This window comes from Harpegnathos saltator, unplaced genomic scaffold (genome assembly GCF_003227715.2).
Source record: "Harpegnathos saltator strain DR-91 unplaced genomic scaffold, Hsal_v8.6 scaffold414, whole genome shotgun sequence".
Classification (NCBI taxonomy): Eukaryota; Metazoa; Arthropoda; class Insecta; order Hymenoptera; family Formicidae; genus Harpegnathos; species Harpegnathos saltator.
The window spans coordinates 940,725-965,184 of record NW_020230222.1 but is presented as its reverse complement, the minus strand read 5'-3'; the positions used below and the strand labels follow the sequence as shown (position 1 = coordinate 965,184).

The window sequence follows — 24,460 nt, the reverse complement described above, 5'->3', positions numbered from 1 at the left end:
GCGAAATAAACAGCGTCGCAAACGCGAAGAAAAACAGGAGGGAAAAAGCGACACGCTCTCTCTCGCACAGCCTCGTATCTCGACTTTCTCCAACAAGAGGCAGCCCCCGACGACGTTACGCTTAAGCCCTTACGATTATTGCGATAATATACGGACTCGTGCGGGACGTCCGTGAAGAATTGTTTCTCCGTGGAGGAACGTGCGCCACATACGACGCCTCGCCGGCGGAATTTCTGCGTCTCCCCCGTGAGGATCCTGACTCGCGCTCGTGACGAATCTCTGACAACCCGAGACATCGCGGATTCCGCACTCGTCCGCGAGACCGCGTTGCACGTTTCATTAAAAGTATCAAATGCTCTCGACAGAACAAGAAACCGGATCGCGTTCTGGGATCTGGATAATTACGCCGCATACTCGCCTCGCACGCTGTCCGCGCTGTCCGAACGTCAATTTCGTCGTCGAATCATCCCGAGCGATATTTCCAACGATTAAAGGCCAGGAGCGTCGGCCAGCTCTCACCCGGCGGGGGAATCACGGCGAACGTCCACCTACATGTCTATTTATCTATCTGTCATTGTCACACCGAGGCAGAGCGCGTCCCAAAAAGTCGCGAGCTCGTCTGGGGATACGCGCTCGCGAACTTCGACAGCGCAGCCTCGTTCGGCCGGAATGTCCCGCGCGAAAAAAGGAATGCGAAAAGAGGAAAACGTAAGCGGGAGAGAAAGAGCGGGAGAGAGAGAGAGAGAGAGAGAGAGAGAGAGAGAGAGAGAGAGAGGAGAAAAATTCATTTTGAAATGGGCGCTGCCTCTAACGGGGCCGCGCCGTCAAACTTCAGAGCTCGCGTTCTGATTCGGGCGAGCCGCGATCCTGGCCGGTTGCCAAGGGATCGCGGAAGGACCGGAAGAGAGACGAGCGCGCGAATAAAAAAGCCGTACGCGCGTATCTATCATCGCGACGATTCCTGTCAGCCGCGGCGATGTGTGCGAGCGCGCGAACGTGTTTCTCGGGCGCGAGAGCGTTTCGCTCGCCGGGCCGGCGAGCGCGAAACTACCGCGAGACTCCTCAAACATCATTTCGGCCAGGCGACTGGCGAAGCCATTCCTCGGCGAGAAAAAGCGAGCGCGCGCAGCGTTCGCGACGGAGTCGTTACACCACTGCAGTGCGACGGGTAAACTTCGCCGAGTGTGCACCAAATGTACATACAGGCTTCCCCGGCGCGCACCGTCGCCGCGACGTGCGCGGCGGAAACGTGGCTATATCGAGCGAGGAGAGAGAGAGAGAGAGAGAGAGAGAGGCGGGGCGGGGGTGTGGTATCGAGGGGAGAGAAGCGTGGCAACTCGCGAATCTAGTATATCGCGGCTCTTTATCGCGCGTAAAAAGGGAAAAGCAAGTCGCGCGGAAGTCGAGTCGAGGTGCGTCGGGTGAAAATACTTCCGTTTAGGGCTTCGAGAGAGAGAGAGAGAGAGAGAGAGAGAGAGAGAGAGAGAGAGAGAGAGAGAGAGAGAGAGAGAGAGAGAGAGAGCGCGCGCACGGGAGTTCCACAACGAGCGGCTTTTCCTCTCGCTCTTCCTTTCTTCCTCGAAAGTCGCGTCGATTCCGAGGGAGATTCGCGAGTCATTCGCGGCTATTCCCCGCGCGAGTAAACGTTTTTCTCCTTCCTACTTTCGTTCCCTTCGTGAAACGATCGCGCGAGAGCCGAGCTCGCAGGAAGGACGAAGGAAAGAAGCGTAATTGGCGCAAAAAGTGCAAACGACACTTACGTCCGCGCTGCATCATCGATGAGAGACGAGCGTCTATAACTGCATGCGCTTCTACTCCTGTTTCGTCGCGAATGCGGTAACACGTGGGATATACGCCCGAGTAGTGGATCTCGACGTTCCGAGTGTGTTTGGGAATTAGGTAAAGGGATTCCGTGGATTATATTCGGGAACTTCGAGCTCCTGGAGGATTTCGGGGCGGACCGAGGATCCTCCTCGAGTTTCTCGGGACCACAAGTCAGGATAATAACGTCAAGGGAGAGCCACCGTCGAGAGATGGATCCGGGACGACCCCATTAAAAAATTACGATAGGGATAGCTCGAGCTGTCCTCTATTTCTCCCCCCTCTCTCTCTCTCTCTCTCTCTCTCTCTCTCTCTCTCCCTCTGTCTCTCTCTCTTCTCCCTGCTGAGTCGCCGCGTTACGATTTTACGATATGTATAACGTAACCGCATCTCTCTCGCCTACTCTCCTTGTCACCCCCGCTCTCTGCCTCATCCCTGCCGATATAATTACATGCAACGCAATTATGCGGCAGTCCATTGTGACGACTTGGGAATGCATTAATTATTGCCGACCGCCGAACAAATACTGTCTAACCGCTCGATATTAACTATCATCAGTCAGAGCGCCGCAATCGGCGATCGGCGATCGAAATGAGTTATTAAATCGCTGCGTCGTTATCGTTAATTATCAATCGCCCCGTGGAGACGCCGAGCGATTAATGCAGTAAAGCATCTTCCACGTTGCTTGAATAATTCGTTGCGTTCTGCGGCGCAACAAACGGCCAAGACTGGGAGAAACCCCGGGTGCACAATAACGTGTAATATTCGATTTGCTTTCAAACTCGCATCAATCTGATTCCTCGTATAATTATTTCAGAGTTTCACGCGCGTTTAAGAGAGTTAGCGTATACCTGATAAATAAAATGTCGCCGATCGTGTGAAACGTGACCGGTGGATTCACTCGTGCTTCGCAAACTTTCAGCGATAATCTCAACAACGACGTTACCCATTCCAATTAACGATCGACTGTGTGACCGGCAATCAGCTGTGTACGCTCGCTCGGAGGAAACGAGCTGTGTCGTGTTTCTCCGAAAAGGCAGGGAAATAAAGGATAGTTGAGCACGCCCGAGCACGAAGAAGGGATAAATATATTTACGGAAAATTGTGTCACCTCGCGAAAGAGGAATTCGATAAAGCGAGGGAGTTCAGCAAGTTTATGGATCCTGGCCGAACTTATCCGTCTTCATTAGCGAAATAATTAGTCTCGGAAAGTTAGGAACGTCAGCGATTTCGATGTAGGACATACCGAAACTCCGGGATAATGAATGCAAATTACAACTCCGAAGTGCTCTGCCAAGGACACGCCGTCGTAAGTATGGCGTTCCCATCGGTATGCGACAGTGACAGTGAGAGAGAGTGGAGGGAGGGGGGGAGAGAGAGAGAGAGAGAGAGAGAGAGAGAGAGAGAGAGAGAGAGAGAGAGAGAGAGAGAGAGAATCAGTTCTATCTTCGACGGGAAAATCCAACTGAACCAACGACACGTATATACCATCACAATTGTGTCGATTCGATAACATAATAACGAGCGCGATATTGCGCGAAATAACGCGCGGCGAAATAGTTCCCAGCGTTAACGCTACTCCATCTAATGACACGGACGGCGCTATATTTCGGAAATAACCGAAACTGGGATAATCGCGGGACACGGCAGTTCAGCGACGAGTCCGCGCCGCTCTGTTTCGCCGCAAAAATTTCGCGATAGGGAATTCCGATTTCCGTCCAATTTCCGCGCCAAAATCGTCGCCATCCTCCTCTCCTCGACCGTCACTCCCGAAAGGCGCTTATACCTCTCCCCGACAAATGTAGAGAAACGTTACAAATCAAAATTGACGAGACAAAGGGAAGCTCCGCGTCGTCGTAAAAAACACACACGCGCGCGAGGATCTTCCTCGGACAGGAAAGCCACGATGAACCTAGAACGTCCCCTTCGCACGCGCTTGTTGAACTATTGCGTAACCGCCGTCTATAATGTCACCGCATTCACCCAGCTGCGTGTGTCTCTCCGGGGGTTGTAGAAAGAGGAAAAAAGCCGTCACGTTGTTCCCCCGTCCGTTAACTCGGGTCAACTTCGATCAAACACGCGGAAATACGGAAAAATCCGATATCCGTTGCGACATTCAAGCGCGCCGCTGCGAACGCTATTACCTCAATGAACGTATGCTCTAAGTTTAGAGAGGAACTCGACATTACGCGCGCACGCCTTCGTCACGGTCGGGGCGAGAGGCGACCTCCGATATTAGATCACGCCTTAATTAGAAAAATGGCGCGAGCCATGAGCGCACGGAAATAGTCACGCATTTTCTCGCTGAGCATGCGAGCGAAGAAAGAGCGAGCGAAGAGAGAAGAGAGAAGAGAGGAAGGAGAGAGAGAGAGAGAGAGAGAGAGAGAGAGAGAGAGAGAGAGAGAGAGAGAGAAGCTTTCCTTTGTACATCTCGTTTTTCCCCGCGAGCTTTTCCATCTTTTAGCGGCGGAATACGCAACGTTGTAAGAGGCCAACAGACGGCCACAGTGGTAGAGACCTAAAATATCTCAGCCGTAGAGCGCACGGGTAAAACAACACTTCGCATAAAATAAAGAACCGAGTACAAAGGGGCGATTCAACTTTCCTCGGCGGAACGAGAGGATGAAGCACCGGAAGCGGATAATTTATAAAACATCCACACATCTCGCACTTGTTTCTGCTGCTTCCGATGAATTCGGAACTGATTCGTTCGCGAGATGACCGCGTGTGACCGCGTAGTTTTCCGTGATTCCGTTGTCCTCAAGCTGAAACCTCTGCGGTGCAAATCCAAGGTAACTTTTCACGCCGTAAGTATATCGAGGTAAGCTTCTCAAATTCAACCCGCCCGCGAACGGGTCACCACCTCTCCGAGGGAGAGAACTGCGACACTCCGCGCTCACCGAAATGCATCGCAGGTCCCGATGGTTATCGAACGTTACGTAACTCGAAGCTCGGACCGTTTTACACGATTCGTGTGCCGAGCGTAAAAGATATTACATCGAGCAACTCTCTCTTTCTCTCTCCCTCTCTCGGTCGAGCAAGTTGAGCGAGCACCGCAGAAGCGATGTCCCTGATATCAGCGGCGTGCCGGCGCACTTTCGCCGAAAACAACGACGACCACCGCGGTAAAACGAATCCGCTACCCTCGCGCGCACGGAAATTAGAAAACACCGGCGCGCCGCACAACGAAATCTATTTCTCGTTCTTCTCTCGCGTGCTTTCTTCACAGGGCTCCACCATGCCGACGACCCTCTTCCTTTCTGCGCGAGTGCCTCCGAGATGGTCGAGGGTTGCGCCTTTTGTTCGCACCCCCGGAAACGCTCTCTCGGGCCTGCCCTTTCTTTCCCGACGTCTCCCACCCCTTTGGTCTTCTTCTCACTCACTCGCTCGGTCTCTCTCTCTCTCTCTCTCTCTCTCTCTCTCGCTCGGTCGCTGTCTCACCCTCCTACTTGTCGTTTTTCACCTTCCGACCACCGACGAGCTAAATATTTAGCTCAAAGGCGAAAAACTGGAGACGTTTCGAGCGAGGAGAGAGGATGAGAGTAGCCGCTGCTGCCGCCGCCGTTGCATCGACGGTGGAGGAAAAGGATTGTCGATCGAAGAACGATCGACGAGAAGGGGATGCGCGATCGCCGGACTGAAAGCGGAGCGGAAATGGCACAAGTTCAGCAACAGGCATTGTGGCGGCTAATCGAATTTTTCAAAACCGACGCTGTTACCGCCGGCCTAATTGGACGCGGCGCCGCCATTTTTGCTGCTGGCTGACCCTGCAGCACCCTCACCTGCACCTACCTACCGCGGTGTCCTATTCTATCTACCTCTATTTCTCCATCTCTACCTCTATCTCTCTTCCGTTCTCACTTCTCACTCTCCGCCCCCCACGATCCCGTGGCTTTCTCTCGCTCCGTCTCATTCTCGATAAACCGTCTCCCTTCCGCGCGCTTCGATCACCTTTTAATTGGATTACGGCCGCGCGTACAAACCGGAAAATACGGTCGCGCTGGGACGAAAACCGCTCTTGCGCGTGTGCAAGCGGCGAATTTAAGGGACTCCAATAACAGTAATTTGCAAATTCGTTATGGCAGAGCGACTCGACGATAACAGTGGGCGAGTCGCGCTCACACGAGCGCGCGCGAGCTTGCAACCTTTAGCGACGCGGCGGCAAACAAATGAAAACGTCGAGGAAATTAAATTTCGCCGTGAGTGATGCGTAGAAAGACACGCGTTCGGATATTAAATTCGAGTTACTCGTTTGGCGTTTCTGTCCGATGCCGCGCGAGCGAGGGGGAGGAAAGGAGGGAAGGAAGGGAGCGAGCGATGCGATCGCCTGTCGGTTTCGTTCTGTGAGATCGTCATCGCTGTCGCGGCAAAGAGTTAGAAACGAAGTCGCGAAAACGACGAGCGCGTGTTCTTTTTTCTCCATCTCCCCCTACCTCCTACACCCTCCCCCCTCCCGTCGTCCCTTCCGCCGGAACGAGACGAAAGGGACACAATAGGTGGAAAGAGCCGAGTACGAATAATGGGGAAACATTAATGGAAAAATAAAGCGCACAAAAGGGAGAATCGCGCAATTTACGATGTACTTGGCAGAGCGGCTGCAAGAAATTCCCGTCGCTCGTAGGAATATTCTCTCGTCGCGGGAAATCAAGCGATGGGCGGCTCTATTTCGACGAGAGAGACTCCGCATAAAATGCAGAAATAATTGGATCTCATTACGCGAGCCAAGGAATGAAGGATTAACGGACGTCTGTTAACTCTAGAATAGCGTATTGTGCGCGGCGGCCTGCGCTCAGAAACATGTCTCGAAACAGCGGCCGCTCTAACACCGCTAATTGGTTTTGTTCCGGCTTCGTGGCGTCATGTAACTAGCGCCATTATGGCTTTCCTATTCAGGCTTTCTTTCAGTCGGTAGTCGCGGTAGATCGCGGCTTTTCGGCGGAGAAAAATGCGAATTCACAGTCGCGTTTGTGCTCGCCTCGACGAATTCTCGCTGACTCTCGCTCCTTCGGATTTCTCCCCTCGTCTCCTTTCGTTCGCGGATGTTTGAAGGCGCATTGGAAAGTTTCGGACACGACAGCGGGAGAACGACATCGTTGTCGTCGTCGTCGTCGTCGTCGTCGTCGCGGGATCATTGATCACAAAGTTTGCGTCCAAACTCCGCGGAGGGAGGGGAGCTTTTGAAAAATTCAAATTTCTCTCTTTTTCCGAGCGCGCGCCCACGAATCACGCTTCGCCGCGGGCCGGTTATCCTCGTTTTAATCGAAAATCCTCGCAGGACCGATGCGCGCTGTCCCGCACTTTTTTCCCCTCTTGCACCTGTTGCCGACGAAATCGCTTCGGCCGCGGCTGATTGACGAGAAGAAAAAGGCGTTATTTATTTAACAGTCTCAACCGGGCGAGCAGCGAATCAATCCGGTCGTTTGCAAAGGCCGAAGCGGGGATTAGCAAGTCTCGCGTTTGCGATCGTTAATACGACATTACCGCCGCGATATGTCTGCGCGGTGAATCCCCGTGGAAACGCGCGCGCTCGGTCGCTCGGGAGAAGCGCGCTGCGATACGTGTCTTTTCGAGACTGGCGCGCGCGATGGCGAAAACTCGTGATCGTCTTCGCGACGACGAAGAAAGCTACGCGCGATTCGTGCCAGGAGTAATCTCGGAGCGACGGACGACGCGGCACCACGCGGTCGTCACCTCGCGTCCTCAACGGCCGTGAGAGAGCAGCGCTGACCGTTAAGTTTATCCGACGCAAATTTAGCATACGTATGACGGCGTTCGACGACACGCTCGGCGGCCAGAGGTCTCCTCGTCTTATTGTTCCCCGCGTAATGTATGCCGAGTATCCCATCGGTCAAGACGCGCTTATACGCTGCGCTTATAGTCTTATGCAAATTTGCACAACGACGGGGAGCCCGGACTTTGCATATCTCACGTGCAGTAGCGTGTGTCCGCGGCGGCCGCGGCGCGGGGGAGCCGCGTCGAATGTACACAGTTAAATTTCTCACACGCAAACGCGTGGGAAATTTTAATTCTGATGAATCAACGCGCCGTGCGTGAGCGGACATAAGCACGATCTCTTTTGCGCCGCGGGAGTCGCGCGCGGCTCGCGCCGACACGCTCTCTCGTCGGGCCCAAAATTAATTAAGCCTTGTTATTCAGCGAAAGATTTACGCAGATTACGCGGCTTTGAGACCGCCAGTTAAGATTATCACGGCCGCGCAGGATCAGACAGTCATTCCGCCGAATACGCTCCAAAGCGAAACGAGATGAGCACAGAGGGAAGGAGGGAGAGAAAGAGAGAGCGAGATAGAGAGAGAGAGAGAGAGAGAGAGAGAGAGAGAGAGAGAGAGAGAGCGAGAGAGAGAGAGAGGTGTACATAAAAAGGGAGACAATCGGACGTGGGAACAAAGCGGGAGGCATAATTTATCACGCGCGACGACTGCTTCCCACGGGAGGCGGGCCGGCGGAAAAAGCTGCATGTGATAACAGCAGAATTAGAGTCGCGGTGATTAAGCGGCGTCGCGTCGCGCCGCGCCGCGAGTCGAGTCGAGTTGAGCAGAGCGGAGCGGAGCGGAGCGGAGCGGAGCCGCGGAGCTCGGCACGCAAAACACGAACGTAAGAATGTGATAACAAGGAGCAGCGGAGAGGATGTGCGCTTTTGTCCGTCGCCGGAGTCGTGAAAGGGGAAGAAGAGGGAAAAAAAGGAAAGAAGAGCAAGCGAGAGTCGAGAAACGCGGGAGGGCGTCAGGTTGATTAGGTGGGTTCTCTCTCTTCCGGTCTTGAAAATGTAATAAGTATATGAAAGTACAGCATTACTCGTCGGGCACAACGGCCGCGCGCTCGACTTCTCAAGTCTCGGTAAGAAAGCGCGCGCACGCGCGTGAGAGCGATATATTTGAAGGAGGCGATGAGAACAAGAACGACGACGACGACGACGACGACGACGACGAGGACGCGAAAGGACGCGAGGAGATGTCCTCCCATTTTCATTTCTTACGACGCCGACGAGCAGCAGCGAGGTAATCTATTCGCCGAGACGCTGTAATTTTACATTGTACGCTGTAACGCTGTCCGCGTAACGCTGTTTACACACGAGAGAGGCGCGTCCTACTCGGGCGCTTACAGCGCCGGAGGGATGTTATTCACATTTGTCTATTAAGAGCGTGTCACCCCCCATTGTTTATTACCACGCGCGGCCATAACGCGCTCGCTCGCTCGTTCTCGCGCCGTGCGCTGAAGCGTGCTGGGCAATTGTTGGAAATTCGAGCGAACCTCGCGCGCGTTGTTCATCGTTAAGCCCGCGTATCGGGTCACGCATTGGAAATTAAGATTGCATTGCGATGTGGCGCGAGCTACTGGTAATCGGGATTTTCCGGCTAACAAGGGATGAAGCCAGCGGCGGCGCCCGCCCGCCGCCCTCTCGCACCGCCATTGGCCGTGTTGTCATCGTGGCCGTGAGATCGTTCGACGCGCAATCGCGATACGATCTCAATTTCCAATCCGCAATGGCGCTATTAATCATTTAAGACGCCGCAGCGCAGGCGTTACTACCACGCGGATATGACTCGTAGCTCCGGCCCCGTTGGGGACCTCACGAGTCCGGAACAATGTTAGGACGCGCGCGATCATCGTCGCTGGCTCCGTCCGATGGATCGTCAGACGTCAGCAACGCGCTCCGCGACAATGGCCGTCGATCTCGCGCGGCCTATCTGGCCGGTAATTGCGGCGCGGCTATGAATGCGATCATCCAAGTGTGCGATCGATCGTCGCGTTTCTCGGAGGAGCGCGTCCCAAGGGCTTCGCGAGAGACCAAGTCTCGCGCGCGGAAAGCTCGAAATAACGAGGCTTTGCGCGGAAGGGTGCGCGCTACAGTGGGTGGGCGTACGGCGTTACAGTCGCTCGTTAACCCGTTTGCATCTCGGCAGGACGTCGGATTGAAAAATACTGTTTTCCGTCAGGATCGACAAGTCAGGTGCAATCGGACGGATGAGAAACTCGCGCGGAGGAGAAACAAGGTCGGTTGAATGAACCTGCTAATGAACGGGGGGCCAAGCGCATTTTCCTCGGAGGAAGCTCGGAGGAAGCAGAACCGCTCATTCCCGCAACCGAAGCCGGTTATCACGAGAAGCAGGGATTCTGTTCCTCTCCGAAGCCCCAAGTACGCGCCGCATTCGTTAATCCTCAATCGAGTCTTCTCGTCCGTGCATGATCTTCATCATTCGCTCATCCGCGGCAAGAAAACGCGAGTGATCGCGAAACAAACACGAGCCGCATGTTCGCTTCCACGTGAACAGTCGAAATTATCGAAAATATCATCCCCCCCCCCATGTTCGAACACGGCCGCCGGAAACGCTCACATCTCGCTGATGATCGCGAGTGATCGAAAACGGTTTCGCGTCCTTCGGCGGCTGCTCCTGCCTCCCACGCGCGTGAAACCGAACGGACACGGCTGAAGCTCGCCATTCCCCTCGCGATTCTCTAAAACCCCCGGCGGAGGAGCTGGTTCACGGCGAAAGAGCGGCGCGGTCTCCGGGAGAGGCGAGCGTACGACGGAGGCTGGCTGCCTGTCGGCGACGATTTTATCCTATTGATTTCGCGCGAGCGAGCGCGCACGCCCTATACCGGCCCGGAGAAAAGTACGACCGAGATGAAGGACCTTGACATCAATATCGGGCACAACAGGCAACCCTCGGGGCCCCACCGGCGACGGCGACGGTGGCGGTGCGGCGGCGGCGGCGGCGGCGGCGGCGGCGGCGGCGGCGGCAGCGGCGGCGGCGGCGGCGGCGGCGGCGGCGGCGGCGGCGGCGGCCGCCGTTCCATCCCTCCGCGCACAAGCAACCCTCTTTCGCCGCTCGCGACGACCACGTGACGCGTTCGAAGGCGGCCGAGGTCGCGGGGTCGGCGCCGCTCGGCTTCGCTCGTACGCGCTCGTTCGTCGTCCCGGTCTCCCAGAAACATCTGGCCCGGACGGCCGGACGTAAGTTACCGGCGTAATATGGCGCGAGCCGTGAAATATTCCCGCTCGAAGCTCGCCTCCGACGACGTATATTTAAATAATTACTCCCTACCCCTCCCCCCTTCCACCTCGCTCACTCGCGTGTGGCGCTTTTCCACCCCATCCCACACTTGAGCCCTCTTGGTTTCTCTGCACCGCGCGCTCTGCCATATTCCCGCCCGCGCGCACCCTCCTGTCGTAATTCCTTACGTGATATTCGCCCTGCGCGATTCCTCGGCGTCGGGAACGAAGGCGGTGGCGACGGCGGCGACAGCGACAGCGACAGCGGTCGAGCCGGTGCGGTGACTTGGGGAAAAATTAAAATTCCGCTCGAGACGCGCGCACGGCGACAGTCCTTCCTCCCTCCCGACGGTGGGATATCGCCCCTTGCGATTTTCGCGAGACTCTCACCCCGCAGGATCGCGCACGCTCGCCCGAAATCGACTGCTGGTCCATTAACTCGCTGTTTATCGTACGGTGTAAAAGGGTGTCGCGAAAGAGTTAACCATCCTGCCTTTCAAGGGCAGATGTTGCGACGGCCCCAGTCGATCTCTCTCTCTCTCTCTCTCTCTCTCTCTCTCTCTCTCTCTCTCTCTCTCTCTCTCTCTCTCTCTCTCTCTCTCTCTCTTTCTTAAAGGAGACCTGACACGGGAGGTTTAATCGTGATACCGGATATTTTCGATCTGGCTTACGAGTTGAAAGCGCAGCGAGCCTGCCTTCATTTGCGATTCACTCCCGTCGACCGTGTTTCGTCAACGCGGAACGTGCGTCTAATATTGGGATTTCGGTCGAAACGCAATGCGGTGGGACTCTGTTTATTTCGCGTTGAAATTCATATTGCGAAATTTACGTAATATCGTTCCGAGGAACAAACGCGTCGTACATTGCGGCGCGCGGTTAATAATTTGAGTATCGCAAAAAAGCGCTTTCCACCGCGACTCGTTTTGGACTTTTGTAATGCTTCGTTAGCGACTCTTTGGGAATTGACCTATATATCGAGCACACATGCGCTGCTGGTTTGCATAATAGAGCGCATTGTGTGCAAAAGCTCGTTAATTGACGGTTCGGAGGGAGAGGATAAACGAATTAAGGACGAGCACATTGAAGGATTTTCGCACGCTCAGCTTCGATCTTCCTTCTCGCGCCGTCAATTTCGCGTGAGCTCCGTCTGGAGAAAAATTTCACTCGGGACTTCGCGGCGCGACGTTTAACCCTCGGCCGTTATGCAACGGCAGTTGAGATATTTAACGATCACACTCATGCTTACGAGCGAAAGAAAGATTAGCAGCGAAAATTAAAATTCCGGCCAATACTGACTCTTCACTTCCCGTCGACCAAGTGTCGAGCGTTTGCCGAAGAATCCGCTCCACGAAGACGACGCGCGATCACTCGAGTCTCGCGAAAAAGGAGAAAGCTACGACATATTTTCGTTCAGCACCACCTAGGCCCGTGTCTCGTTCTGATTTACGATCGATGTAATGAGCCTTTAGTAGCCTTTTGCTAAGCCAAAAAGTGTGATTGAACTTGATTTTCGGCTAGAAGCATTCCCCGCTGCTGCTTCGAGTCGTAATCCCTAAGCTCAAGGCGAGCTTGTTAGATTCCAGAGCTGCTGAGGCAGCGTGGAGGAAATATTTTCGCGAAAAATAAGAGAACAACACCGGGCGGCCTTGCATCGGCAAACCGAGAAACACGATTCTTCGTCACGTGCTTGCCGCGATTTCGAGAAAAGCCTTTGCGCCCCATCGGGCCGCAGCGACTAGAAGCTTCTCACCGCTCCTAGACGCGCACGCGCTCCTCTGGGAATTTTAGGGCTAACACTCGTGTCGGGCAGGAACATAACCGGATCCGGGAATATCGGCGAGAGAGGAGAAGGGGTGGCAAGAGACGCAGGGTATCCGGAGGGTAAAACTTTATAGCGCGTAAGCTTAAATCGATCAGCAAAGTGGCCGGCACGCGCGCTCAATCGCTATCGGTGCCTCGGCGCATAAATTTGATGCACGCGCAGTACACGTGTACACGCGCGCTCGCGCGCGTGCACATACGCCGAAAGTGACTGCAGCAAATCGCGATCGGGCACACCTCATTAGCCGTGCATTTAGCAAGTCGGCTAAATTCAAAACGGCAATTCGCCCGGTGCCGAGACTAATCCGCGCGGGCGGGCGCGCACGCATCGCACGCGCTCACTGCGGCGCATTTCAGCCTGATTATAATAACATTCGCGGATAACGCGCCGACGCCGAAGTCGCGCGTCGTAACGCCATTAGGAGAATCAATCTCCACGGTGCTTTGAAACCGGAAAGTTCTCCGCCGGGAATACATTATCATCGAGTCGAAAACGATTGACCTTGTTTCCAGCCGGTACCTTGGACACGCGCGCGCACGCACACACATACACACACACACACGTATACTCGGCTCGATTGGCGCGTATCGATTGTGATATGAGCTCGAAAAGCGAGCGCGAAGTCTCGTCTCTCGTTTTCGTGAGAAAAGCGTTTTGTAGCGTTTGGCCTTCCCGGCGAGGATCAATGTCGCGTTAATATTTGAATCTCAAAGATCATTAATGCGATATGTGACATTCCGACAGGTCGCGATAATACTCCGAAAGAGCGATCGAATAAAAGCTCTTGAAAAATTTAGTATTTTTTCTCAGCTGATATGCGTGTCAACTCTCGGCCATTAGCGTTATTAATGTTCGCGGAGGAGTGATTACTCTTCATAAAAATACTCCATTTTCCGCTCGCACGTCCTTCCTAAAATTCAGCTTTCACGATATTTCCCGGAAGGATGTACGCGTTTGACTACTTTCTTAAGAGAGAGAGAGAGAGAGAGAGAGAAAAAATTGAAAAATTCACGAATTAGCGATACTGCTTTGCGTATACGCGCGGTTTATCCGCGAGCCCTTGTTACGGGTGAGATACGAGCGTTCGACGAATTTGATAGATGCATGACAGGCGAATGCGCTCGTGCGACGTTAAACGAAATTTACTTGCCTGCGCCATCCGCAGGAACGGTGTTTAGTCAGGATGGTAATTCGGAGTCAGCGCACGCTGCAAAATTATAATCGATGTAATGCCATTCCGTAATGTCGAATCGCTCGCGTTCACGCGCGCACACGGCCATATTCCGCCGTCGTCATTATTCTGTGCATTTTCATATGCAAATCGCAATAGGATCTAATCACTCGTCAAAATATATGATTCTCCCCCAAGACACTCAATACCCATGATAGCAGCAATAATTCCATTAACGCATTTCTGTCTCTCTCTCTCTCTCTCTCTCTCTCTCTCTCTCTCTCTCTCTCTCTCTCTCTCTCTCTCTCTCTCTCTCTCTCTCTCTCGCCTTTCAGCCGTGTGATTCGCGCCAGCGTCTTTCCCAATTGCAAATTCACGCGTCAACGAGTGCAACGTTGATAATTATTATTCATACAACCGTCCTCTAAATCGAATACTGTAATCTCCTGAAATTTTTCGCCCGGCTGTTGTAATTTCTCGAATTTCCACATTTGCAATACAATCCCGCTCGAATGCAGCAGAGTATAATCACCGGAAATTATGCGTGTAATATCGCAATTGGACCGATATCGAATATTTTCCGAGATAACATGCAACATTTTGTCTCGCTTTCGACTCCCTTTCTTCGATTATCCGGACATATCCCCCTACGTGAGTGCGTACTCGGCCGCTCGACACAGACATCTCGAGGACGCGCGGAAGTTAATCTGCTAAATGAGTGGTCGAGCGAGAATCGAGAGACTCCGCCGTCTTCGCGCGGTGTTCGACGATTTTTTAATCGAATTATCGGGCGCGAAGAGCGGCCGGAGGAGCCGGCTGATAAATGCGCGCATTCGTCTGGCTCCCAGGGTGTACCTTAGCCAATCTGGGAGAAAAAGAGAGAGAGAGAGAGAGAGAGAGAGAGAGAGGAGAGGGGTGCAGTGCCGTATAGAGAAATTTATGGGCGCCACAGGCGCGGCTCGCACCCACGGCTTTCGACGGTTTGCAAGATTGTGAGGGAGAGGAGAACAGGGGAGGTGGGAAGCCGGGGAGAGAGAAGGAGGAAGACTAGCGGTCTTGTCGGTACTGGCTGCAATAATTATTATCGAATTTCCATTCGACTCTCGTTTGTCACCTTACACAACGAACCGCCGAAGGAAGGAAGGTCCAGGCCGCATGTTATATCTGCACCACTTATAGCACGGAACGCGAGTATGCAAACGAGTGTTCGCGAGCGTGATCACCGAACGAGAGAGCTCGACTATCGTTCCTCAATCGTCGTACTCTGTACAGGGTGCAAAACGATTGTTTAATACGCGCACGAGCGCGACTACGAAAGGCTGAAGAACCCAAGGCCGCGAAAACACGTGCCCCTCCGCCGCCGCTGTCGCGAGATGACGAGAGACGTTTCTTATCCCTTCGGAGTATGAGGGATACACGTGCTCTCTCCATCCCCGGCCTTGTCAACGCGGATCTGGAAATGATTTTTTCTTTCCCCGAGACAGAGCGCTCCATCCGATACACGTCACGTCGCGTAAGTGGTTTTCTACAGCGCGATACGGGCAACGGGAGCACCAGAGCGACGGTAACATTGATCTCCTTTCTATCTTTCTCTCTCTCTCTCTCTCTCTCTCTCTCTCTCTCTCTGCATCTGTCTTTCTCTCGCCGAGATTCCGGGACACCCAGTATGCGAGTACAACCTCGGTACTGCATACAGGTATCCGCATCGGCTACACGTGCCGCCGAAGAGGTGCGACATATGGACGGGATTTACGACAACGTTGCGAGCTGTCGGACGAGTCGAGTGGAATGACACGATTAATTGATCCTTCGTCGTTCCCGTGAGAACGATTTGGATCGTCGCCGCGAACCTGCCGATTAACACGCTGAGAGACGGGAGGTGGGGAAGCGAGCTGCGATTAATTTCCTTGTCTTCTAACTGTTAATTTACAGCACGACGACGATCGCACGACCCGGCGGGAGGTGGGCGAGTGGGGGAGTCTTTCTCGCGAGATTATTTTTTTTTCTCCTCACGTAGGATATAACAACGACGGCCGATCGAAATGGCGGGAGCTTTATTGAATTTTTAATTAAAACTGAATTATACACCGTCTCTCGCTGCTACACGATCTCATTTTCTTGCTGGCCCGCTTGCCAGGAAACAATTACTCCCGCCGCTCGATCACTATGCGCTTCCCACGGAAAGCACGAGTCTTGAATTTAAATCCGGTTGCGGTCACGATGCGGTTGAAAATTCATTCGTCATGGATTAGAAATGGCGCGTAACGTAGGCAGAATTTTCACGTTTATCACGCGAGCACCGTCGGCGCTTGAAGAATCGGTAGGGAAGCCCGAAATATGATATGAAATATGCATCGCTCCGTAACAAGTTGATTTCAGATTTGAAGAGAAGCACTTACTCATCTTACTTAATTCTTATTCTAAGCTTGCTTAATAACTAGTTAAATTCGTCAGAAATCAATGCGAAATTGCGGCATGCACTACATTAAAAAATAGCTCTTTGTGAGCATTGGATTGAACGTCACCATAGCGTGTTGACACCCACCGGTGTCCAGGCGGTCCAGTAACGTCCATCAGGTCTGCTGACGTCCAGCAAGGGTCCACTGATGAAACGACCCGCTCCGTATTCTGCAGTCTTCACCTTGTGTTCACGTTGACTGCTTTCAACACTTCACTCGCGACGCGATCGATATTTTTATTTAGGCAGCCATATTTGTATTTACCAATGAATATTTCACAAATATTAATGAAGAGTATTTGTTCGCTCCGAAACGAAATCTACGAACTCAATGAACGGGACATAACGTCGAAAATAACCTTCGCGAACTCGTTTCGATCTCGAGCCGATATTTTTCGCCGTAAACAAATCTCGGAAACTTTCACGAATGCAACTGCGAATCGTATATAAAAACAAGTAGCTTCAAAATCGCCGCTTCGACGAATTCGTAACGTACTCGCGACACCAACAATTGCGCAAAAAACACCAATTAGCAATCAATAGCAAAATCTGCCAACGAGACGCGGACGAAGTGATCGAGAATTGCATGAAATCCTCACGTGACAGTTTCGTAAGACTTTGGTCGAAGTTTATCTTCGCGATATCGCGGCGAAGAATTTCAAAATCTGTTTAGCAAATGAGAGCCATCTTTGTGCACGAAATAATAATCATGGCAATCGCGAAAAAACAAATCCACGCGAGCGAGATAACCTCGAGCTCAGCGTGCGATGGTGCAATTTTCATACGCATTATGTGCTACTCGAAATAATTAACGAATCGTACCGAATTATAAAACGTTACTAATTTTTTTAGTAATAAATACTTTTGTATAATTCCGTATTATGTAAATCATGACGCAAGTAAAGTTACCATAAAATATTATATTTACATTAATATTTTTACAAAATATTACTAATTAAGAGAGAATATTTAAAATTTGTTACATATTAAACAGTGATATTTATGGGTAATTCTATAATTCTATATATATGGGCGATCCTATAATTATTTCAAGCAGCATGTTTCATTTAACAGCGCAAAAACTCAATGTGCAAAAATCTGTAAACAATTCGCATTGATTTCAAGGATATTTTAACAAATTTCACCACCCGTAAGACCATCACCTTAAATCTTTTTATTTTTTCACTCACCAAAACACATCGGATTCAGAACCGGCCACATTCCGCTCCAAATCTGTAAAAAAAAACAAAAAAAATTGATTCATTCGTGAATTTAAAGAATTCAAGTTTAAACGAACGAGTGTGGTTAGATAAAAATAGATTAACACTCCGCTACCCGTAATTCGAGTCATATTGACAAGTGCATCTCAATTTTAGACCGCAAACGAGTTAAACGCAAATTTATAAACTTACCTTCGAGTCGGTCCTGCTTGGCCCGAACCGGGTCCTCCGGTGCAGCATCCGCTGAAGCTACTTCCGTGGCGAAGTGACCGCAAAGCCTGGCAGATCTGTAACAAAAGTACAATTGTCTCGGTTAGCAATCGTCAGTATGGTGATTGATAGGTCCTAACAAATCGGTGTGAGAGTATAAAAAATACGAGGGGCGATCGTGTGTTTCTTCCTTAAAAATGATAAAAATGAAGTGTAACAATTACCCCTGAAATATCGGCAGTTCGAGAAATTCAGCCCAGTCACTACGATCACACTCGCGAAATGCGCAATTCGTCTTAGACACGCGACGGATAAACAAACGGTAGACAAAGAAAATCATCGGGAGCACCGCGCGACGTCGCCCGATACGACTGCCCGTAAGCCGAGGACTGTTATGATCTCAAGTACGGAGCTTACCTATATGTGTGTTGTTGTTCTGAAAGTCACGCAACCTTCAAAACAACAACACGTCGTGAGTACACGGAAGCGCCGTTATCTACAAAAATTTACGTACTACGTACTCCGTGCGTAATATCGTAATATCAATTATTCTATGTTTTAGTATACAATAGAATACTTTCATTTTTTCATTTCATTTTTCATTTTTCAACACGCTACGTGATAGCGTCTTCGTCTGTTGTGCGATTGTTAATTATCAAAAGAGCCCAAAACCGCGGCCTCAATAATTTAGAGATTTTCCTTGACACGATGCAGCAGCAACAATGGCCGGTGAAATTCGTAAGAACACTCTTTACTACTCGCGCATTTCACATTAAACATTAATTATCGACGTAGCCATTTCGAAAATTATTGGATATCTGTCGAGTGTACGTCACATTTTTTGCCGATTTCACTGTCGGTATAATCTCGGATATGAATGAAGATCGAAACGAGAGATTTCGTTTCATAGCTTCCTCATTGTTCTCAATTATTTATATTCGTCGACTATTAGATTACTCGTAATCACGTACGTCACTGCGCAGGAGCGACTTCCGATGCAACGAGAGAGAAAGAGCACGCGCGAGATAATCGACAATCCCCAACGTCGAATTTTTATGACCTCGTTATTTATGCATAGCGACGCGTGCGCGCGCGTACAAACCAGGTAGCTTGCGCCGATCGAGCGGCGATATTTAACGCGAATAATGACCGAAATCATTGTCAAATAACGTTCCCCGCGGAAATTCTCAGAGAAAATGGAGCGCGGCGAGAGAGCCCGGTCTCTCTCCCCTCGCCCGCCCACCCGCCGCCTGTCGCTAATGCGCAGGCAAATACAATTGCAATGACATCGGACGAAATAATGCAGCAAAATTGAACAGTTAGCGGTAAGCTTCTTATTTGCGCAAACAATGCCCCGGGGAATTACGCCCCGGAGTGGATCGGGTCCAATTATTCTATTCGAGTAATTATCCGATTTGGCCAGGGCAGTCGTAGCGCACGAGGGGGTGCGAAGGGTGGAGGGAGAGGAAACGAGGGAGGGCAGCGGGCGACATGGCGGGGCGGGCAAGGCAGAGGTAATATTATCTGCAGTTGGACACGCGTTTCACGGAGTTTTCGACGATAAAATGACTCGCGCGCGCTATAAAACGCGATTTATCGCCCGGCCCTTCTTCCCGTCGCACGGACGGAACGTCGATTTATCCGGCGAGAGTATGCAATTTTCGTAGAAATTTCACGTACGTATACACGTATCGAACGACGACGAAAGGCGGCCGTCGCCGCCGCGGTCGTCACCGCGACGATAGAGAAAGAGAGGGAGAGGGAGAGGGAGAGGGAGAGAGAGAGAGAGAGAGAGAGAGAGAGAGAGAGAGAGAGAGAGAGAGAGAGAGAGAGAGAGAGAGAGAGAGAGAGAGTAACTCGATATCGCGACGGCAGTAATACACTTTATTATTCATCGCGCTGCGCGCATTACAACGGTCCCGCTGCGTAACGTATAATCCGTTTGCATAATGCGGCCCCGTGCATGAGACGCCCCAGAAACGCCGTCGCATCAGCCATGCGTGCCGGATGACACGGCAGAACCCGTAAAAGAAAAATCGATATTTCATTACAAGTAATAAAACCGCGACGAGATATAAACGGAAGCCGCAATAGTGTAATTAGCCGCCTCATTAACCCTACCCGTGGTCATAGGCCGATCGCGCACTCGCCGGTGGCTTAACGTCGCGAATACGCGTTATGCAGCTTGCGATATCGTGTTGCCGTTTTACCTCGCGCACGCGTTAACCGCGGTGACGCCGCGAAAGTCGCTTCACGTCTATGAGGGGCACGTCGCTCTTAGATGCGGCATCCTCCGGACAGGTTCAAGTGCACGGAGAATTATTAAAAAATACGGCATTAGCGACTAGACGCGTCCCGAGATATTTTCTCTTTTCTACGTCGCTCGACGTATCGCTGCAAAATTATTAACGTTTTCTGCTATCGAGTCCGCCTCTTTATCTCTCTCTCTCTCTCTCTCTCTCCTCTCCTCCTCCTCCCTCTCTCTCTCTCTCTCTCTCTCTGTATATATATATAACTTTTTTGTTAGATACGTGGCGCAGTTTACGGTTGATCTGCCAGTTCAGATTTTTGTCTTTCGGATTCGAGCATGTTCGAAGCCTTTGATCCCTATCTTATTGATCCCCTTGCGCGACTCGGCTGCACCGAGTCGCGAATTTCCGACAGCCTCGAGATATCGACGTTGGAAATCCTCCAGATCGCTTGATTTCCTGAAGGAAAATGTATCTCTGGTAATTTATCCGGTTACCAAAGCTACATGGGAATATACGCAATGCCTGGAGCTGCAGGCAGAAAGGAATTGTAGTAAGGACGAATGTTCAATGAGAAAGTCTATTTGAGCGGTCTTTTCGACGTTCCTCCTAGTACCAACTGTTTCGCGACATTTGTCATGTAAAAATCGTGTAACAGGCCGAAACAAGATCCGTTCTTCGGATCGGCCCTCTCGCGAGGCAAAACGACGGCCGCGAGCGAGATTCCGTCGATTCCGACTGAAACTGCACTGAGAGAAAATTATCAAGTTCGTCAAATAGAATTCTTCACTCGACGATAATCAGGCGCGTTCACGAGACGCGAATTATTGCTTCGTCGCGATAACACGAATCAATCGCAGAAACGCTCACCTTGACTTCTCGCTTCGGCCACTCTCTACTTTTCGCAGGAACTCTCTCCGGTCTCCTTGATGCTTCGCCTCGGTGGCCCTTCATGCCGAAGAGCTACTCGATGAATGAACAAGAAGCGACGGCACTACTACTGCGAATTGACGAATTGGCGGCTCTCATCGTGAAACGCGAATCAAGAATATTTTTCTCTCGTTAACGATTGAGATCTCTCGCTCAGACAGGTGTCTGAGCGAGATAATATCAATCCTGAGGATATCGTGAGAGCGCGATTAATCCAGGGTGTAAAAAATTTGAAACTAACAAATTTTCCGAAGAACGAGAAAAAAAAGTAAGGGAGGTAAAAACAGCAGTAAGCAAAAAAAAGAAAGAAACGCGGTTTGTTAATGACAAGTTGAGAAATTCGCAATCTGCACGAGCAAATGACGCAGAGAGGCGGGAGTTGTAGCGAAAATAACGGGGATGTACCGACGATTTCTCTCCTTTTCTCTCTCTCTCTCTCTCTCTCTCTCTCTCTCTCTCTCTCCCTCTCCTCCAATTCTCGCTCTCTTTCGACTTTCGACTTTCGTGTGCGCGATCGTGTTTATCGGAATTTGGTGTTAAATTGCAGCCGGCGCCATGGAATTCGCACGCTACGCTGAACGCTAATTTAAAATCGCTCGGGGAAAAAAAAGAAGCAACGCTCGAAGCTACGTCGAAAGGGAATAAGGAAAGTTCTTTAATGTAGTTTTAATGTCTCTCCGCGCGTGAATGCGCATAGGGAACCTACGTTCCAAACCTCAACGCATTCGTACACCCCCACGAATGTACATTTAACCGGGAGAAATAAACAGATAGTCGCGCGATCGTTACTCCCCCCCCCCCGGACGTCAACGCGAATATTATCCCCCGAGGATAAATAAATCTTCCTTGCGCTCGTGAGAGTCGCAGGAAGGAAATTCTAAAGAAATTGCGCGGAGTGGAGGAAGACAAACGCGGATTAAGACTGTAGTTCCTCACGATCCTGCATCGGAAGCGAACGAGAGCGCGTCAGTTCGTGATCCTGCGCGTAATATATTCGCGGGTACGAATCGTACTCCGAGACGAAAGTACGTAATTCCTCTCGCTCGCACATCAGGAAATAGCGACCGCCCGGGCGACTACATTTGCGATCGCACATCGAGCGCCTTACATCTCGGAAATTGAGCCCTCGTCGCTTGAAGTTCCGATCACGTGGCTGGTAACGTGCGTGGCATTTGAAAGACACGATCGCGAGCAATTAAGAGGACGGCCGCACTCGGCTCGAAATCATCCCCGTCGCAGCCTCGGCGTCGTCACTCTCTCGAATGGGAATTCAACCGGAAGTCGGCTGAGAAGTGCGCGCGTTATCGCGGGAGCAGAAAACGCGGCGTTGCTTCGTCACTCGCTCGCTGCGCACTGCGGGATTAATTGGAGAGGCGCGGGGGTGTAAATCTGAAAAGATCGAAATCAATTTCAACGTGACGCTCTCGTCGTTCTCTTTTTTCCCCTGGCGAAGCATCCGACAACCGAGATAGAATTCAACTCACTGCGATCCTCGTACTCGCACCATCCGAAGACGACATGACAGCGGCTTCTCGCTCGCGGGGAGGAAACGACGGGAGGACAACGTCGCTCGTTACACGTCGCGAATTCGAGAAACTGCTTGCCGGCGATGTGTGTACATACCATTCGCGGATGATCGATTTAAAAATCCCGTTTAAAAAGCCCGGCCAGGCGGAATGGGGACAACGTTTCACTAGAATGCAGCGGATAAAGTGCAGTCCGGTGCAAGTAACACGATAGACCGATAAAGGCAATATCGGCGAGCGGCCCCGGCGAGCTTTAGGTATAATCAAACGCTTCAATTTGTTGTGCCTTTTTGTAGCCCGGTAGGTACCCTCGGTAGGGCGTATCACTCGCGCCGCGCAATTACTTTGCGCAGCATGTCTCATAATTCCCAAGAACCCGGGGGGAATCCCCGCTCTATAATTCGATCGGCTTTGAGTCGCGCAATGCGCGCGCGGGCCCGATGAAATGCATAAGCTTCGTGTCAAACGAAGCTCTCCCCTCCTCCCCGGCGCTCCCGGCGTCGTTGTATCGATTTCATCTTAACATCGATTTCCCCTTCGTCGCTCTCGCGCCGTCCCTCTCTCGCGAAGGGATATTTCTCCCCCAACGCGGCCAATCGTGTTATCCGCGCGGATCGTTTCATTTCGCCTAATTCGAAACGCACACCCCGACGGAATCGGACGATGAAATCGGTGAGGGGTCGGGAGGGGTCGAGGCAGGCAAATCACAAGGGTCAGGAAAAATTCCGTGGGAACTCGAGCATGGTTGGCCAAGTCCACTACGCTATCCATTGTCTTTCATTGCGGTGCACGACGATCGCGAGAACTCGCGCGGGTAGGAATCAACTTCTTCACGCCAGAATTTTATTTTTACTTCGAATAGGGAAAAAAAAGAGAGAACGAAGAAAAGAGAAAGAACATCGTTCGCGCTGAGTTCCGAAGTTCTAAGCAAAATTGCAACCTCGGGACTTTAACGGAGTTCTTTCTCTTCCTCTTCCTCTTTCTCCTCTTCTTTCTTTCTCTCTCTCTCTCTCTCTCTCTCTCTCTCTCTCTCTCTCTCTCTCTCTCTCTTCCCGCGGCAGGACCATTGATTCTGTCCGACCGTTAATTTGAGTCTGAAGAGATCGACCAACTCGAAAGTACGGTGATATCTCGCGAATATCTAGCTGCTACAAAAGCGCGAGCATATTTGCGTTGCGGCGCGGTACCGACCGGGTGCCTCATCCACTCGGAGCCGGCGAATTAATCAAGTTGCGAAAATGCGAAGTAGTCCGCGAAAATTACGGCCGGGGGCCATTGAAAATCGCAGGTGTAACGCACGTCGCCGCCGTCGAAAACGTCGCGCTTGCGATAAATTCGCGGCGCGCATACTTGTAAATAGCGAGCGATAGAATTACGTGCACGAAACCATTTGTCTACGTCGCGTCGTTGGTAATATGAAACACAGCAGCCATCGTTTAACGTTCGGCTACTATCCATCAAGTTTTGATTCATATCTATTACTCGCGGACCCATAAAAATCCCGCGTGTTTTGTTGCTCCGTTTTTTCTTTCTCTTTTTTTTCTCTCTCTCTCTCTCTCTCTCTCTCTCTCTCTCTCTTTTTCCGCTGTTCCTTCCCTCTTCCTGCTCATCCCCTTTTTTTTAAATTTCTGTCGATAATATCGATAGCAGATGTTGCACGTTAGATTAAATACTCCGTAACGGCCGGAGAGTAATACGAATCAAACGCGAAGGGCATGCGAAGGGGAATGGAAACGTATCGAAAAAAATATTAGGACGCAGGAGATAGCTAACAAAATAGGAAGGAAGAAAACTCAACTGGACGGAGCGAAATTTCATCCGCGAAGAAAATCAGAAACAAGCGCGCGAGTAAGAGCCTGTTTCGCGTCTCTCTCTCTCTCTCTCTCTCTCTGATTTCAAGTCGGAAATTAAATATTCAAAAACGAATTACTAAGCGGACAAACTGCGTTTTTATGGCCGGCGCGCTGCGTGCTTATGAAGAAGTTAATCTATCATGAGAAAGCGTCCGAAACAACAACGGCGGAACACGTATGCGCCACG

At 51.4% G+C, this 24,460-nt stretch overlaps 1 protein-coding gene and 1 long non-coding RNA gene across 2 annotated transcripts in view; both read left to right on the top strand.

The window, feature by feature from the left end:
* LOC105185545 (dipeptidase 1) overlaps nt 1-24,460 on the top strand; it is a gene marked incomplete at its 5' end in the record, with an annotated part of 93,224 nt that overhangs the window by 7,326 nt on the left and 61,438 nt on the right. The gene's annotated exons all lie outside the window — the stretch shown is intronic.
* Nucleotides 8,156-9,375, top strand: LOC112589169 (uncharacterized). Its single transcript, XR_003113330.1, has 2 exons — nt 8,156-8,575; nt 8,629-9,375. It is a non-coding gene; the product is annotated as an uncharacterized LOC112589169 (long non-coding RNA).